We start from the raw sequence: 16,328 nt of genomic DNA, 5'->3' as shown, positions 1-16,328 counted from the left end.
AGAAGCAGTCCAACTTCTGTTCCCACTTCAGAGGAAAAGCTTTCTCGGGCCAGAGAAAGCCAGGGAATCACTGTACCGGCAAGTGCATTTCTTACAACTGGTAATCCCTCAGAACACAGAAATGAAGAAGCTGTATATGAAAATGTATTATTTCTTTGGTACACTAACCTATGTAACTAATATGGACCATTTCAGAGGACGGAGCGGACCCAACTGTGATCCCAGAGACCCAAATACCCAGCAGTAGGGAAAATAAATCCTCTCTGTGCTCTGCAACATTACATACACAAAATGCAAGCGCGTGCATTTTTTTATTGGCCCCATATACAGAATACATGTGAGGATGCTTGCCTTCCCAGTGTATTTCTCAAGCTCTTGAGAGCATATGCTATTTCCATGGGAACGCAAATAAGTTCATACTTTACATTTGTGTGTGACAAAAGGGGAAAAAAACTATTTTGTGTAAAATGCCAGCAGAGAGTGTTTCTGCCCGGTCTCGAACCGGGGACCTTTCGCGTGTGAGGCGAACGTGATAACCACTACACTACAGAAACAGCTGCTTGCTCACCTTTGTAGGGACTGGGAGAACAGGTGCAAAGGGCAGTGCAAGTGGACCTGCTTAAAGACTAATCAAATGCCTTGCGCCTGAAGCTCACACAATCCAGCCTAAAACATACGTCCTATCAAGCATGCGCACATATACAAGTATGCCAGCTGAGGGCCTATGCAGCGTACAGAGGGAAGGACATATTTCCACTTTGAGATCGGACGGCCAAAACTCACAAGCAAATCAAGGAATGTTACTGAGAGCTAACAGAGAACACAAAGTGCTTGTCGCAAGGACATGGCACGCAAAGAGGTTCAGGAAGTGAATTGTTCATCGACTACTGCTTACCGAGAAAACCAGAGAGTCTGTCCAATGAAAATAACATTGAAAAAACAAAAAAAAGGAGCTCAAGTTAACCACCTTGATTGGGCTCGTCCGGGATTTGAACCCGGGACCTCTCGCACCCAAAGCGAGAATCATACCCCTAGACCAACAAGCCACGGTCCTTTGAGCATTTGACGGAATTGTCCTCAGCGTTTGCACCCCCCTTAGGATTCGAGGCCAAGAATGCCTATTCCTGAAGTTTGTTCCTGCCGCTGAAAGCCTTGTCGGTGTATGAGCCAAATGAATGCCCCAGTCGGCACGCTCTGACTGTCTTCACAGGTCTCCTCCTCATCCCGAAGGTTGGTGGCCCATTGACATCAGGGTGGAAGGTGCTTGCGATACACTGTTCCTTCCTTCCTTCCTTCCTTCCTTTATTCCTCTTATGCTGTTTATGTAATAAGAGGGGACGATACACAGAAGAGAGAAAGTGGCCCAACACACTAGACTAGCAGTCTTCTGATCAATCTGCAGCTGGCAAGGTGGGGGAGAGCCTTTATTTTGCACCTGCTGGGATCTGCATTGGCAGAAGCTCTGAGGGCTGGGCCTTTCCTTTTGCCTGTAAAAACAAAAAGCAGCCCTCCTCCCTCCAGCCCTGAGAGCATGGGCGTGACACTGGAAAAAGCAGCATCTCCCCTTTGGTAAAGATGACCATTGCACAGCTGCTCACTCAGAGCTCGATCGTGCTCGATCAGGCGAGATATATTTAGGTCACCAGCAAAGTCTGTTCTCTTTTCTTGCGTAGGGTGAGCATTCACAGAGCCCAGCTTCGTTGACAAGAGTGCAAAAGGTGTATACTAAAAGCTTTCTGCTTTACTTGAGCGCCATGGCCGTTATTATATTTTGGCTGCTCCAAGCAATCTCTGTCCAGCCGATGCAAATTTCCAGCTCAAATTTTCCCAGCACTCAAAAAGTCCCTCCTCCCGCCAGCTCTGCTTTCAGGAAGTTCAGCAGAAGCAGTCCAACTTCTGTTCCCACTTCAGAGGAAAAGCTTTCTCGGGCCAGAGAAAGCCAGGGAATCACTGTACCGGCAAGTGCATTTCTTACAACTGGTAATCCCTCAGAACACAGAAATGAAGAAGCTGTATATGAAAATGTATTATTTCTTTGGTACACTAACCTATGTAACTAATATGGACCATTTCAGAGGACGGAGAGGACCCAACTGTGATCCCAGAGACCCAAATACCCAGCAGTAGGGAAAATAAATCCTCTCTGTGCTCTGCAACATTACATACACAAAATGCAAGCGCGTGCATTTTTTTATTGGCCCCATATACAGAATACATGTGAGGATGCTTGCCTTCCCAGTGTATTTCTCAAGCTCTTGAGAGCATATGCTATTTCCATGGGAACGCAAATAAGTTCATACTTTACATTTGTGTGTGACAAAAGGGGAAAAAAACTATTTTGTGTAAAATGCCAGCAGAGAGTGTTTCTGCCCGGTCTCGAACCGGGGGGACCTTTCGCATGTGAGGCGAACGTGATAACCACTACACTACAGAAACAGCTGCTTGCTCACCTTTGTAGGGACTGGGAGAACAGGTGCAAAGGGCAGTGCAAGTGGACCTGCTTAAAGACTAATCAAATGCCTTGCGCCTGAAGCTCACACAATCCAGCCTAAAACATACGTCCTATCAAGCATGCGCACATATACAAGTATGCCAGCTGAGGGCCTATGCAGCGTACAGAGGGAAGGACATATTTCCACTTTGAGATCGGACGGCCAAAACTCACAAGCAAATCAAGGAATGTTACTGAGAGCTAACAGAGAACACAAAGTGCTTGTCGCAAGGACATGGCACGCAAAGAGGTTCAGGAAGTGAATTGTTCATCGACTACTGCTTACCGAGAAAACCAGAGAGTCTGTCCAATGAAAATAACATTGAAAAAACAAAAAAAAGGAGCTCAAGTTAACCACCTTGATTGGGCTCGTCCGGGATTTGAACCCGGGACCTCTCGCACCCAAAGCGAGAATCATACCCCTAGACCAACGAGCCACGGTCCTTTGAGCATTTGACGGAATTGTCCTCAGCGTTTGCACCCCCCTTAGGATTCGAGGCCAAGAATGCCTATTCCTGAAGTTTGTTCCTGCCGCTGAAAGCCTTGTCGGTGTATGAGCCAAATGAATGCCCCAGTCGGCACGCTCTGACTGTCTTCACAGGTCTCCTCCTCATCCCGAAGGTTGGTGGCCCATTGACATCAGGGTGGAAGGTGCTTGCGATACACTGTTCCTTCCTTCCTTCCTTTATTCCTCTTATGCTGTTTATGTAATAAGAGGGGACGATACACAGAAGAGAGAAAGTGGCCCAACACACTAGACTAGCAGTCTTCTGATCAATCTGCAGCTGGCAAGGTGGGGGAGAGCCTTTATTTTGCACCTGCTGGGATCTGCATTGGCAGAAGCTCTGAGGGCTGGGCCTTTCCTTTTGCCTGTAAAAACAAAAAGCAGCCCTCCTCCCTCCAGCCCTGAGAGCATGGGCGTGACACTGGAAAAAGCAGCATCTCCCCTTTGGTAAAGATGACCATTGCACAGCTGCTCACTCAGAGCTCGATCGTGCTCGATCAGGCGAGATATATTTAGGTCACCAGCAAAGTCTGTTCTCTTTTCTTGCGCAGGGTGAGCATTCACAGAGCCCAGCTTCGTTGACAAGAGTGCAAAAGGTGTATACTAAAAGCTTTCTGCTTTACTTGAGCGCCATGGCCGTTATTATATTTTGGCTGCTCCAAGCAATCTCTGTCCAGCCGATGCAAATTTCCAGCTCAAATTTTCCCAGCACTCAAAAAGTCCCTCCTCCCGCCAGCTCTGCTTTCAGGAAGTTCAGCAGAAGCAGTCCAACTTCTGTTCCCACTTCAGAGGAAAAGCTTTCTCGGGCCAGAGAAAGCCAGGGAATCACAATACCGGCAAGTGCATTTCTTACAACTGGTAATCCCTCAGAACACAGAAATGAAGAAGCTGTATATGAAAATGTATTATTTCTTTGGTACACTAACCTATGTAACTAATATGGACCATTTCAGAGGACGGAGCGGACCCAACTGTGATCCCAGAGACCCAAATACCCAGCAGTAGGGAAAATAAATCCTCTCTGTGCTCTGCAACATTACATACACAAAATGCAAGCGCGTGCATTTTTTTATTGGCCCCATATACAGAATACATGTGAGGATGCTTGCCTTCCCAGTGTATTTCTCAAGCTCTTGAGAGCATATGCTATTTCCATGGGAACGCAAATAAATTCATACTTTACATTTGTGTGTGACAAAAGGGGAAAAAAACTATTTTGTGTAAAATGCCAGCAGAGAGTGTTTCTGCCCGGTCTCGAACCGGGGACCTTTCGCGTGTGAGGCCAACGTGATAACCACTACACTACAGAAACAGCTGCTTGCTCACCTTTGTAGGGACTGGGAGAACAGGTGCAAAGGGCAGTGCAAGTGGACCTGCTTAAAGACTAATCAAATGCCTTGCGCCTGAAGCTCACACAATCCAGCCTAAAACATACGTCCTATCAAGCATGCGCACATATACAAGTATGCCAGCTGAGGGCCTATGCAGCGTACAGAGGGAAGGACATATTTCCACTTTGAGATCGGACGGCCAAAACTCACAAGCAAATCAAGGAATGTTACTGAGAGCTAACAGAGAACACAAAGTGCTTGTCGCAAGGACATGGCACGCAAAGAGGTTCAGGAAGTGAATTGTTCATCGACTACTGCTTACCGAGAAAACCAGAGAGTCTGTCCAATGAAAATAACATTGAAAAAACAAAAAAAAGGAGCTCAAGTTAACCACCTTGATTGGGCTCGTCCGGGATTTGAACCCGGGACCTCTCGCACCCAAAGCGAGAATCATACCCCTAGACCAACGAGCCACGGTCCTTTGAGCATTTGACGGAATTGTCCTCAGCGTTTGCACCCCCCTTAGGATTCGAGGCCAAGAATGCCTATTCCTGAAGTTTGTTCCTGCCGCTGAAAGCCTTGTCGGTGTATGAGCCAAATGAATGCCCCAGTCGGCACGCTCTGACTGTCTTCACAGGTCTCCTCCTCATCCCGAAGGTTGGTGGCCCATTGACATCAGGGTGGAAGGTGCTTGCGATACACTGTTCCTTCCTTCCTTCCTTCCTTCCTTTATTCCTCTTATGCTGTTTATGTAATAAGAGGGGACGATACACAGAAGAGAGAAAGTGGCCCAACACACTAGACTAGCAGTCTTCTGATCAATCTGCAGCTGGCAAGGTGGGGGAGAGCCTTTATTTTGCACCTGCTGGGATCTGCATTGGCAGAAGCTCTGAGGGCTGGGCCTTTCCTTTTGCCTGTAAAAACAAAAAGCAGCCCTCCTCCCTCCAGCCCTGAGAGCATGGGCGTGACACTGGAAAAAGCAGCATCTCCCCTTTGGTAAAGATGACCATTGCACAGCTGCTCACTCAGAGCTCGATCGTGCTCGATCAGGCGAGATATATTTAGGTCACCAGCAAAGTCTGTTCTCTTTTCTTGCGTAGGGTGAGCATTCACAGAGCCCTGCTTCGTTGACAAGAGTGCAAAAGGTGTATACTAAAAGCTTTCTGCTTTACTTGAGCGCCATGGCCGTTATTATATTTTGGCTGCTCCAAGCAATCTCTGTCCAGCCGATGCAAATTTCCAGCTCAAATTTTCCCAGCACTCAAAAAGTCCCTCCTCCCGCCAGCTCTGCTTTCAGGAAGTTCAGCAGAAGCAGTCCAACTTCTGTTCCCACTTCAGAGGAAAAGCTTTCTCGGGCCAGAGAAAGCCAGGGAATCACTGTACCGGCAAGTGCATTTCTTACAACTGGTAATCCCTCAGAACACAGAAATGAAGAAGCTGTATATGAAAATGTATTATTTCTTTGGTACACTAACCTATGTAACTAATATGGACCATTTCAGAGGACGGAGCGGACCCAACTGTGATCCCAGAGACCCAAATACCCAGCAGTAGGGAAAATAAATCCTCTCTGTGCTCTGCAACATTACATACACAAAATGCAAGCGCGTGCATTTTTTTATTGGCCCCATATACAGAATACATGTGAGGATGCTTGCCTTCCCAGTGTATTTCTCAAGCTCTTGAGAGCATATGCTATTTCCATGGGAACGCAAATAAGTTCATACTTTACATTTGTGTGTGACAAAAGGGGAAAAAAACTATTTTGTGTAAAATGCCAGCAGAGAGTGTTTCTGCCCGGTCTCGAACCGGGGACCTTTCGCGTGTGAGGCGAACGTGATAACCACTACACTACAGAAACAGCTGCTTGCTCACCTTTGTAGGGACTGGGAGAACAGGTGCAAAGGGCAGTGCAAGTGGACCTGCTTAAAGACTAATCAAATGCCTTGCGCCTGAAGCTCACACAATCCAGCCTAAAACATACGTCCTATCAAGCATGCGCACATATACAAGTATGCCAGCTGAGGGCCTATGCAGCGTACAGAGGGAAGGACATATTTCCACTTTGAGATCGGACGGCCAAAACTCACAAGCAAATCAAGGAATGTTACTGAGAGCTAACAGAGAACACAAAGTGCTTGTCGCAAGGACATGGCACGCAAAGAGGTTCAGGAAGTGAATTGTTCATCGACTACTGCTTACCGAGAAAACCAGAGAGTCTGTCCAATGAAAATAACATTGAAAAAACAAAAAAAAGGAGCTCAAGTTAACCACCTTGATTGGGCTTGTCCGGGATTTGAACCCGGGACCTCTCGCACCCAAAGCGAGAATCATACCCCTAGACCAACGAGCCACGGTCCTTTGAGCATTTGACGGAATTGTCCTCAGCGTTTGCACCCCCCTTAGGATTCGAGGCCAAGAATGCCTATTCCTGAAGTTTGTTCCTGCCGCTGAAAGCCTTGTCGGTGTATGAGCCAAATGAATGCCCCAGTCGGCACGCTCTGACTGTCTTCACAGGTCTCCTCCTCATCCCGAAGGTTGGTGGCCCATTGACATCAGGGTGGAAGGTGCTTGCGATACACTGTTCCTTCCTTCCTTCCTTCCTTCCTTCCTTCCTTTATTCCTCTTATGCTGTTTATGTAATAAGAGGGGACGATACACAGAAGAGAGAAAGTGGCCCAACACACTAGACTAGCAGTCTTCTGATCAATCTGCAGCTGGCAAGGTGGGGGAGAGCCTTTATTTTGCACCTGCTGGGATCTGCATTGGCAGAAGCTCTGAGGGCTGGGCCTTTCCTTTTGCCTGTAAAAACAAAAAGCAGCCCTCCTCCCTCCAGCCCTGAGAGCATGGGCGTGACACTGGAAAAAGCAGCATCTCCCCTTTGGTAAAGATGACCATTGCACAGCTGCTCACTCAGAGCTCGATCGTGCTCGATCAGGCGAGATATATTTAGGTCACCAGCAAAGTCTGTTCTCTTTTCTTGCGTAGGGTGAGCATTCACAGAGCCCAGCTTCGTTGACAAGAGTGCAAAAGGTGTATACTAAAAGCTTTCTGCTTTACTTGAGCGCCATGGCCGTTATTATATTTTGGCTGCTCCAAGCAATCTCTGTCCAGCCGATGCAAATTTCCAGCTCAAATTTTCCCAGCACTCAAAAAGTCCCTCCTCCCGCCAGCTCTGCTTTCAGGAAGTTCAGCAGAAGCAGTCCAACTTCTGTTCCCACTTCAGAGGAAAAGCTTTCTCGGGCCAGAGAAAGCCAGGGAATCACTGTACCGGCAAGTGCATTTCTTACAACTGGTAATCCCTCAGAACACAGAAATGAAGAAGCTGTATATGAAAATGTATTATTTCTTTGGTACACTAACCTATGTAACTAATATGGACCATTTCAGAGGACGGAGCGGACCCAACTGTGATCCCAGAGACCCAAATACCCAACAGTAGGGAAAATAAATCCTCTCTGTGCTCTGCAACATTACATACACAAAATGCAAGCGCGTGCATTTTTTTATTGGCCCCATATACAGAATACATGTGAGGATGCTTGCCTTCCCAGTGTATTTCTCAAGCTCTTGAGAGCATATGCTATTTCCATGGGAACGCAAATAAGTTCATACTTTACATTTGTGTGTGACAAAAGGGGAAAAAAACTATTTTGTGTAAAATGCCAGCAGAGAGTGTTTCTGCCCGGTCTCGAACCGGGGACCTTAACGTGATAACCACTACACTACAGAAACAGCTGCTTGCTCACCTTTGTAGGGACTGGGAGAACAGGTGCAAAGGGCAGTGCAAGTGGACCTGCTTAAAGACTAATCAAATGCCTTGCGCCTGAAGCTCACACAATCCAGCCTAAAACATACGTCCTATCAAGCATGCGCACATATACAAGTATGCCAGCTGAGGGCCTATGCAGCGTACAGAGGGAAGGACATATTTCCACTTTGAGATCGGACGGCCAAAACTCACAAGCAAATCAAGGAATGTTACTGAGAGCTAACAGAGAACACAAAGTGCTTGTCGCAAGGACATGGCACGCAAAGAGGTTCAGGAAGTGAATTGTTCATCGACTACTGCTTACCGAGAAAACCAGAGAGTCTGTCCAATGAAAATAACATTGAAAAAACAAAAAAAAGGAGCTCAAGTTAACCACCTTGATTGGGCTCGTCCGGGATTTGAACCCGGGACCTCTCACACCCAAAGCGAGAATCATACCCCTAGACCAACGAGCCACGGTCCTTTGAGCATTTGACGGAATTGTCCTCAGCGTTTGCACCCCCCTTAGGATTCGAGGCCAAGAATGCCTATTCCTGAAGTTTGTTCCTGCCGCTGAAAGCCTTGTCGGTGTATGAGCCAAATGAATGCCCCAGTCGGCACGCTCTGACTGTCTTCACAGGTCTCCTCCTCATCCCGAAGGTTGGTGGCCCATTGACATCAGGGTGGAAGGTGCTTGCGATACACTGTTCCTTCCTTCCTTCCTTCCTTCCTTTATTCCTCTTATGCTGTTTATGTAATAAGAGGGGACGATACACAGAAGAGAGAAAGTGGCCCAACACACTAGACTAGCAGTCTTCTGATCAATCTGCAGCTGGCAAGGTGGGGGAGAGCCTTTATTTTGCACCTGCTGGGATCTGCATTGGCAGAAGCTCTGAGGGCTGGGCCTTTCCTTTTGCCTGTAAAAACAAAAAGCAGCCCTCCTCCCTCCAGCCCTGAGAGCATGGGCGTGACACTGGAAAAAGCAGCATCTCCCCTTTGGTAAAGATGACCATTGCACAGCTGCTCACTCAGAGCTCGATCGTGCTCGATCAGGCGAGATATATTTAGGTCACCAGCAAAGTCTGTTCTCTTTTCTTGCGTAGGGTGAGCATTCACAGAGCCCAGCTTCGTTGACAAGAGTGCAAAAGGTGTATACTAAAAGCTTTCTGCTTTACTTGAGCGCCATGGCCGTTATTATATTTTGGCTGCTCCAAGCAATCTCTGTCCAGCCGATGCAAATTTCCAGCTCAAATTTTCCCAGCACTCAAAAAGTCCCTCCTCCCGCCAGCTCTGCTTTCAGGAAGTTCAGCAGAAGCAGTCCAACTTCTGTTCCCACTTCAGAGGAAAAGCTTTCTCGGGCCAGAGAAAGCCAGGGAATCACTGTACCGGCAAGTGCATTTCTTACAACTGGTAATCCCTCAGAACACAGAAATGAAGAAGCTGTATATGAAAATGTATTATTTCTTTGGTACACTAACCTATGTAACTAATATGGACCATTTCAGAGGACGGAGCGGACCCAACTGTGATCCCAGAGACCCAAATACCCAGCAGTAGGGAAAATAAATCCTCTCTGTGCTCTGCAACATTACATACACAAAATGCAAGCGCGTGCATTTTTTTATTGGCCCCATATACAGAATACATGTGAGGATGCTTGCCTTCCCAGTGTATTTCTCAAGCTCTTGAGAGCATATGCTATTTCCATGGGAACGCAAATAAGTTCATACTTTACATTTGTGTGTGACAAAAGGGGAAAAAAACTATTTTGTGTAAAATGCCAGCAGAGAGTGTTTCTGCCCGGTCTCGAACCGGGGGGACCTTTCGCGTGTGAGGCGAACGTGATAACCACTACACTACAGAAACAGCTGCTTGCTCACCTTTGTAGGGACTGGGAGAACAGGTGCAAAGGGCAGTGCAAGTGGACCTGCTTAAAGACTAATCAAATGCCTTGCGCCTGAAGCTCACACAATCCAGCCTAAAACATACGTCCTATCAAGCATGCGCACATATACAAGTATGCCAGCTGAGGGCCTATGCAGCGTACAGAGGGAAGGACATATTTCCACTTTGAGATCGGACGGCCAAAACTCACAAGCAAATCAAGGAATGTTACTGAGAGCTAACAGAGAACACAAAGTGCTTGTCGCAAGGACATGGCACGCAAAGAGGTTCAGGAAGTGAATTGTTCATCGACTACTGCTTACCGAGAAAACCAGAGAGTCTGTCCAATGAAAATAACATTGAAAAAACAAAAAAAAGGAGCTCAAGTTAACCACCTTGATTGGGCTCGTCCGGGATTTGAACCCGGGACCTCTCGCACCCAAAGCGAGAATCATACCCCTAGACCAACGAGCCACGGTCCTTTGAGCATTTGACGGAATTGTCCTCAGCGTTTGCACCCCCCTTAGGATTCGAGGCCAAGAATGCCTATTCCTGAAGTTTGTTCCTGCCGCTGAAAGCCTTGTCGGTGTATGAGCCAAATGAATGCCCCAGTCGGCACGCTCTGACTGTCTTCACAGGTCTCCTCCTCATCCCGAAGGTTGGTGGCCCATTGACATCAGGGTGGAAGGTGCTTGCGATACACTGTTCCTTCCTTCCTTCCTTCCTTCCTTTATTCCTCTTATGCTGTTTATGTAATAAGAGGGGACGATACACAGAAGAGAGAAAGTGGCCCAACACACTAGACTAGCAGTCTTCTGATCAATCTGCAGCTGGCAAGGTGGGGGAGAGCCTTTATTTTGCACCTGCTGGGATCTGCATTGGCAGAAGCTCTGAGGGCTGGGCCTTTCCTTTTGCCTGTAAAAACAAAAAGCAGCCCTCCTCCCTCCAGCCCTGAGAGCATGGGCGTGACACTGGAAAAAGCAGCATCTCCCCTTTGGTAAAGATGACCATTGCACAGCTGCTCACTCAGAGCTCGATCGTGCTCGATCAGGCGAGATATATTTAGGTCACCAGCAAAGTCTGTTCTCTTTTCTTGCGTAGGGTGAGCATTCACAGAGCCCAGCTTCGTTGACAAGAGTGCAAAAGGTGTATACTAAAAGCTTTCTGCTTTACTTGAGCGCCATGGCCGTTATTATATTTTGGCTGCTCCAAGCAATCTCTGTCCAGCCGATGCAAATTTCCAGCTCAAATTTTCCCAGCACTCAAAAAGTCCCTCCTCCCGCCAGCTCTGCTTTCAGGAAGTTCAGCAGAAGCAGTCCAACTTCTGTTCCCACTTCAGAGGAAAAGCTTTCTCGGGCCAGAGAAAGCCAGGGAATCACTGTACCGGCAAGTGCATTTCTTACAACTGGTAATCCCTCAGAACACAGAAATGAAGAAGCTGTATATGAAAATGTATTATTTCTTTGGTACACTAACCTATGTAACTAATATGGACCATTTCAGAGGACGGAGCGGACCCAACTGTGATCCCAGAGACCCAAATACCCAGCAGTAGGGAAAATAAATCCTCTCTGTGCTCTGCAACATTACATACACAAAATGCAAGCGCGTGCATTTTTTTATTGGCCCCATATACAGAATACATGTGAGGATGCTTGCCTTCCCAGTGTATTTCTCAAGCTCTTGAGAGCATATGCTATTTCCATGGGAACGCAAATAAGTTCATACTTTACATTTGTGTGTGACAAAAGGGGAAAAAAACTATTTTGTGTAAAATGCCAGCAGAGAGTGTTTCTGCCCGGTCTCGAACCGGGGGGACCTTTCGCGTGTGAGGCGAACGTGATAACCACTACACTACAGAAACAGCTGCTTGCTCACCTTTGTAGGGACTGGGAGAACAGGTGCAAAGGGCAGTGCAAGTGGACCTGCTTAAAGACTAATCAAATGCCTTGCGCCTGAAGCTCACACAATCCAGCCTAAAACATACGTCCTATCAAGCATGCGCACATATACAAGTATGCCAGCTGAGGGCCTATGCAGCGTACAGAGGGAAGGACATATTTCCACTTTGAGATCGGACGGCCAAAACTCACAAGCAAATCAAGGAATGTTACTGAGAGCTAACAGAGAACACAAAGTGCTTGTCGCAAGGACATGGCACGCAAAGAGGTTCAGGAAGTGAATTGTTCATCGACTACTGCTTACCGAGAAAACCAGAGAGTCTGTCCAATGAAAATAACATTGAAAAAACAAAAAAAAGGAGCTCAAGTTAACCACCTTGATTGGGCTCGTCCGGGATTTGAACCCGGGACCTCTCGCACCCAAAGCGAGAATCATACCCCTAGACCAACGAGCCACGGTCCTTTGAGCATTTGACGGAATTGTCCTCAGCGTTTGCACCCCCCTTAGGATTCGAGGCCAAGAATGCCTATTCCTGAAGTTTGTTCCTGCCGCTGAAAGCCTTGTCGGTGTATGAGCCAAATGAATGCCCCAGTCGGCACGCTCTGACTGTCTTCACAGGTCTCCTCCTCATCCCGAAGGTTGGTGGCCCATTGACATCAGGGTGGAAGGTGCTTGCGATACACTGTTCCTTCCTTCCTTCCTTCCTTCCTTTATTCCTCTTATGCTGTTTATGTAATAAGAGGGGACGATACACAGAAGAGAGAAAGTGGCCCAACACACTAGACTAGCAGTCTTCTGATCAATCTGCAGCTGGCAAGGTGGGGGAGAGCCTTTATTTTGCACCTGCTGGGATCTGCATTGGCAGAAGCTCTGAGGGCTGGGCCTTTCCTTTTGCCTGTAAAAACAAAAAGCAGCCCTCCTCCCTCCAGCCCTGAGAGCATGGGCGTGACACTGGAAAAAGCAGCATCTCCCCTTTGGTAAAGATGACCATTGCACAGCTGCTCACTCAGAGCTCGATCGTGCTCGATCAGGCGAGATATATTTAGGTCACCAGCAAAGTCTGTTCTCTTTTCTTGCGTAGGGTGAGCATTCACAGAGCCCAGCTTCGTTGACAAGAGTGCAAAAGGTGTATACTAAAAGCTTTCTGCTTTACTTGAGCGCCATGGCCGTTATTATATTTTGGCTGCTCCAAGCAATCTCTGTCCAGCCGATGCAAATTTCCAGCTCAAATTTTCCCAGCACTCAAAAAGTCCCTCCTCCCGCCAGCTCTGCTTTCAGGAAGTTCAGCAGAAGCAGTCCAACTTCTGTTCCCACTTCAGAGGAAAAGCTTTCTCGGGCCAGAGAAAGCCAGGGAATCACTGTACCGGCAAGTGCATTTCTTACAACTGGTAATCCCTCAGAACACAGAAATGAAGAAGCTGTATATGAAAATGTATTATTTCTTTGGTACACTAACCTATGTAACTAATATGGACCATTTCAGAGGACGGAGCGGACCCAACTGTGATCCCAGAGACCCAAATACCCAGCAGTAGGGAAAATAAATCCTCTCTGTGCTCTGCAACATTACATACACAAAATGCAAGCGCGTGCATTTTTTTATTGGCCCCATATACAGAATACATGTGAGGATGCTTGCCTTCCCAGTGTATTTCTCAAGCTCTTGAGAGCATATGCTATTTCCATGGGAACGCAAATAAGTTCATACTTTACATTTGTGTGTGACAAAAGGGGAAAAAAACTATTTTGTGTAAAATGCCAGCAGAGAGTGTTTCTGCCCGGTCTCGAACCGGGGACCTTTCGCGTGTGAGGCGAACGTGATAACCACTACACTACAGAAACAGCTGCTTGCTCACCTTTGTAGGGACTGGGAGAACAGGTGCAAAGGGCAGTGCAAGTGGACCTGCTTAAAGACTAATCAAATGCCTTGCGCCTGAAGCTCACACAATCCAGCCTAAAACATACGTCCTATCAAGCATGCGCACATATACAAGTATGCCAGCTGAGGGCCTATGCAGCGTACAGAGGGAAGGACATATTTCCACTTTGAGATCGGACGGCCAAAACTCACAAGCAAATCAAGGAATGTTACTGAGAGCTAACAGAGAACACAAAGTGCTTGTCGCAAGGACATGGCACGCAAAGAGGTTCAGGAAGTGAATTGTTCATCGACTACTGCTTACCGAGAAAACCAGAGAGTCTGTCCAATGAAAATAACATTGAAAAAACAAAAAAAAGGAGCTCAAGTTAACCACCTTGATTGGGCTCGTCCGGGATTTGAACCCAGGACCTCTCGCACCCAAAGCGAGAATCATACCCCTAGACCAACGAGCCACGGTCCTTTGAGCATTTGACGGAATTGTCCTCAGCGTTTGCACCCCCCTTAGGATTCGAGGCCAAGAATGCCTATTCCTGAAGTTTGTTCCTGCCGCTGAAAGCCTTGTCGTGTATGAGCCAAATGAATGCCCCAGTCGGCACGCTCTGACTGTCTTCACAGGTCTCCTCCTCATCCCGAAGGTTGGTGGCCCATTGACATCAGGGTGGAAGGTGCTTGCGATACACTGTTCCTTCCTTCCTTCCTTCCTTCCTTTATTCCTCTTATGCTGTTTATGTAATAAGAGGGGACGATACACAGAAGAGAGAAAGTGGCCCAACACACTAGACTAGCAGTCTTCTGATCAATCTGCAGCTGGCAAGGTGGGGGAGAGCCTTTATTTTGCACCTGCTGGGATCTGCATTGGCAGAAGCTCTGAGGGCTGGGCCTTTCCTTTTGCCTGTAAAAACAAAAAGCAGCCCTCCTCCCTCCAGCCCTGAGAGCATGGGCGTGACACTGGAAAAAGCAGCATCTCCCCTTTGGTAAAGATGACCATTGCACAGCTGCTCACTCAGAGCTCGATCGTGCTCGATCAGGCGAGATATATTTAGGTCACCAGCAAAGTCTGTTCTCTTTTCTTGCGTAGGGGGGGCATTCACAGAGCCCAGCTTCGTTGACAAGAGTGCAAAAGGTGTATACTAAAAGCTTTCTGCTTTACTTGAGCGCCATGGCCGTTATTATATTTTGGCTGCTCCAAGCAATCTCTGTCCAGCCGATGCAAATTTCCAGCTCAAATTTTCCCAGCACTCAAAAAGTCCCTCCTCCCGCCAGCTCTGCTTTCAGGAAGTTCAGCAGAAGCAGTCCAACTTCTGTTCCCACTTCAGAGGAAAAGCTTTCTCGGGCCAGAGAAAGCCAGGGAATCACTGTACCGGCAAGTGCATTTCTTACAACTGGTAATCCCTCAGAACACAGAAATGAAGAAGCTGTATATGAAAATGTATTATTTCTTTGGTACACTAACCTATGTAACTAATATGGACCATTTCAGAGGACGGAGCGGACCCAACTGTGATCCCAGAGACCCAAATACCCAGCAGTAGGGAAAATAAATCCTCTCTGTGCTCTGCAACATTACATACACAAAATGCAAGCGCGTGCATTTTTTTATTGGCCCCATATACAGAATACATGTGAGGATGCTTGCCTTCCCAGTGTATTTCTCAAGCTCTTGAGAGCATATGCTATTTCCATGGGAACGCAAATAAGTTCATACTTTACATTTGTGTGTGACAAAAGGGGAAAAAAACTATTTTGTGTAAAATGCCAGCAGAGAGTGTTTCTGTCCGGTCTCGAACCGGGGACCTTTCGCGTGTGAGGCGAACGTGATAACCACTACACTACAGTAACAGCTGCTTGCTCACCTTTGTAGGGACTGGGAGAACAGGTGCAAAGGGCAGTGCAAGTGGACCTGCTTAAAGACTAATCAAATGCCTTGCGCCTGAAGCTCACACAATCCAGCCTAAAACATACGTCCTATCAAGCATGCGCACATATACAAGTATGCCAGCTGAGGGCCTATGCAGCGTACAGAGGGAAGGACATATTTCCACTTTGAGATCGGACGGCCAAAACTCACAAGCAAATCAAGGAATGTTACTGAGAGCTAACAGAGAACACAAAGTGCTTGTCGCAAGGACATGGCACGCAAAGAGGTTCAGGAAGTGAATTGTTCATCGACTACTGCTTACCGAGAAAACCAGAGAGTCTGTCCAATGAAAATAACATTGAAAAAACAAAAAAAAGGAGCTCAAGTTAACCACCTTGATTGGGCTCGTCCGGGATTTGAACCCGGGACCTCTCGCACCCAAAGCGAGAATCATACCCCTAGACCAACGAGCCACGGTCCTTTGAGCATTTGACGGAATTGTCCTCAGCGTTTGCACCCCCCTTAGGATTCGAGGCCAAGAATGCCTATTCCTGAAGTTTGTTCCTGCCGCTGAAAGCCTTGTCGGTGTATGAGCCAAATGAATGCCCCAGTCGGCACGCTCTGACTGTCTTCACAGGTCTCCTCCTCATCCCGAAGGTTGGTGGCCCATTGACATCAGGGTGGAAGGTGCTTGCGATACACTGTTCCTTCCTTCCTTCCTTTA

General features: G+C 47.4%; 16 non-coding genes across 16 annotated transcripts; all 16 read right to left on the bottom strand.

Moving 5' to 3' along the window:
- Window positions 1-481: 481 nt before the first annotated feature.
- TRNAV-CAC (transfer RNA valine (anticodon CAC)) lies at window positions 482-554 on the bottom strand. Its single transcript has one exon. It is a non-coding gene; the product is annotated as a tRNA-Val (tRNA).
- A 420-nt stretch (window positions 555-974) lies between these two features.
- Window positions 975-1,046, bottom strand: TRNAP-UGG (transfer RNA proline (anticodon UGG)). The gene has a single exon. It is a non-coding gene; the product is annotated as a tRNA-Pro (tRNA).
- Window positions 1,047-2,361: 1,315 nt separating this feature from the next.
- Window positions 2,362-2,436, bottom strand: TRNAV-CAC (transfer RNA valine (anticodon CAC)). Its single transcript has one exon. It is a non-coding gene; the product is annotated as a tRNA-Val (tRNA).
- A 420-nt stretch (window positions 2,437-2,856) lies between these two features.
- TRNAP-UGG (transfer RNA proline (anticodon UGG)) lies at window positions 2,857-2,928 on the bottom strand. The gene has a single exon. It is a non-coding gene; the product is annotated as a tRNA-Pro (tRNA).
- Window positions 2,929-4,235: 1,307 nt separating this feature from the next.
- Window positions 4,236-4,308, bottom strand: TRNAV-CAC (transfer RNA valine (anticodon CAC)). Its single transcript has one exon. It is a non-coding gene; the product is annotated as a tRNA-Val (tRNA).
- A 420-nt stretch (window positions 4,309-4,728) lies between these two features.
- On the bottom strand, window positions 4,729-4,800 carry TRNAP-UGG (transfer RNA proline (anticodon UGG)). The gene has a single exon. It is a non-coding gene; the product is annotated as a tRNA-Pro (tRNA).
- Window positions 4,801-6,115: 1,315 nt separating this feature from the next.
- Window positions 6,116-6,188, bottom strand: TRNAV-CAC (transfer RNA valine (anticodon CAC)). Its single transcript has one exon. It is a non-coding gene; the product is annotated as a tRNA-Val (tRNA).
- Window positions 6,189-6,608: 420 nt separating this feature from the next.
- TRNAP-UGG (transfer RNA proline (anticodon UGG)) lies at window positions 6,609-6,680 on the bottom strand. Its single transcript has one exon. It is a non-coding gene; the product is annotated as a tRNA-Pro (tRNA).
- Window positions 6,681-8,482: 1,802 nt separating this feature from the next.
- On the bottom strand, window positions 8,483-8,554 carry TRNAP-UGG (transfer RNA proline (anticodon UGG)). Its single transcript has one exon. It is a non-coding gene; the product is annotated as a tRNA-Pro (tRNA).
- A 1,315-nt stretch (window positions 8,555-9,869) lies between these two features.
- Window positions 9,870-9,944, bottom strand: TRNAV-CAC (transfer RNA valine (anticodon CAC)). The gene has a single exon. It is a non-coding gene; the product is annotated as a tRNA-Val (tRNA).
- A 420-nt stretch (window positions 9,945-10,364) lies between these two features.
- Window positions 10,365-10,436, bottom strand: TRNAP-UGG (transfer RNA proline (anticodon UGG)). The gene has a single exon. It is a non-coding gene; the product is annotated as a tRNA-Pro (tRNA).
- Window positions 10,437-11,751: 1,315 nt separating this feature from the next.
- On the bottom strand, window positions 11,752-11,826 carry TRNAV-CAC (transfer RNA valine (anticodon CAC)). The gene has a single exon. It is a non-coding gene; the product is annotated as a tRNA-Val (tRNA).
- Window positions 11,827-12,246: 420 nt separating this feature from the next.
- Window positions 12,247-12,318, bottom strand: TRNAP-UGG (transfer RNA proline (anticodon UGG)). The gene has a single exon. It is a non-coding gene; the product is annotated as a tRNA-Pro (tRNA).
- A 1,315-nt stretch (window positions 12,319-13,633) lies between these two features.
- TRNAV-CAC (transfer RNA valine (anticodon CAC)) lies at window positions 13,634-13,706 on the bottom strand. Its single transcript has one exon. It is a non-coding gene; the product is annotated as a tRNA-Val (tRNA).
- Window positions 13,707-14,126: 420 nt separating this feature from the next.
- TRNAP-UGG (transfer RNA proline (anticodon UGG)) lies at window positions 14,127-14,198 on the bottom strand. The gene has a single exon. It is a non-coding gene; the product is annotated as a tRNA-Pro (tRNA).
- A 1,807-nt stretch (window positions 14,199-16,005) lies between these two features.
- TRNAP-UGG (transfer RNA proline (anticodon UGG)) lies at window positions 16,006-16,077 on the bottom strand. Its single transcript has one exon. It is a non-coding gene; the product is annotated as a tRNA-Pro (tRNA).
- Between the last annotated feature and the right edge of the window lie 251 nt (window positions 16,078-16,328).

The sequence above is a fragment of the Ambystoma mexicanum genome, chromosome 2q (assembly GCF_040938575.1).
Source record: "Ambystoma mexicanum isolate Mex_15411 chromosome 2q, UKY_AmexF1_1, whole genome shotgun sequence".
In the NCBI taxonomy this organism is placed as follows: Eukaryota; Metazoa; Chordata; class Amphibia; order Caudata; family Ambystomatidae; genus Ambystoma; species Ambystoma mexicanum.
This window is presented reverse-complemented; position numbering and strand designations above follow the sequence as displayed.